This window comes from Bicyclus anynana, chromosome 1, assembly GCF_947172395.1.
Source record: "Bicyclus anynana chromosome 1, ilBicAnyn1.1, whole genome shotgun sequence".
Lineage (NCBI taxonomy): Eukaryota > Metazoa > Arthropoda > Insecta > Lepidoptera > Nymphalidae > Bicyclus > Bicyclus anynana.
In genome coordinates, this window is record NC_069083.1 from 19,778,165 (window position 1) to 19,779,106 (window position 942).

Here is a 942-nt window from a genome sequence, read left to right on the forward strand (position 1 = left end):
AACTGTAGCTTTGCGACCTGAAACAGCTGGTTTGCCACAGCTGGCAAGTCACTCAACGGAGCTTCAATTGCTGACCTGGCGTAAGAGGCGGTCTCTTTCGGGACTTTGACCGGTAATTTTGCTGGTTTAGGTGCATCAGTTTTAGATTTCATCGACATTTTTGTAACGGTGTAAATTAGATTAAGTTAACTAAATGTTTTTATTTAGGCTGTGTAGACCTAATTCTAACCTAACGTTATTTGAATATTTGAAAGGTGTAAAGTGCCCTTCAAATCTGAAAATTTCAAGTTTTTAACTTAATTTGCTATTCTAGTTATTTGTATTACAAGTTATTTGGGAGGTGTAGATTGCCTCCCAAGTCAAATTACTGTACTAACCTAATCCCTGACTTAATACCAAAATAATCAAATAATAAACAAAATTTCTTAATTTCCTAACTTAATCTAAAATCTTGGGAGGTGTAAAAAGCCCCCCAATAGTCTAATTGTCAATTTTAAATTATATTTTTGTATAAAACAGTCCAGAACAATATTTGGGAGGTGTAGAATGCCTCCCAAGTCAATCTAGGTTTAATTTAATTTAAATTTTGTCAATTTCTCAATCAAATGACCCAGGGTCGTGTCACTCTACCCTTAAAGTGTACGTTTCGGATCCTCACAAGATGGAGAACCCGAAACGACAATAAAAATTTTTCCCCCAAAATCGACCCTCAGCTTCTTATATCTATATTAAGGGTGGGTGGGAGGGCCAAATTTTCGGTTTTCCGCGTTTTCCTCCCAAACGGCTGGACCGATCCGGGAGCGCGGCGGGTCGTTCGACGCGCCTTCGGGAGACGCCTAAACCAGCCTAAATAAAAACATTTAGTTAACTTAATCTAATTTACACCGTTACAAAAATGTCGATGAAATCTAAAACTGATGCACCTAAACCAGCAAAATTACC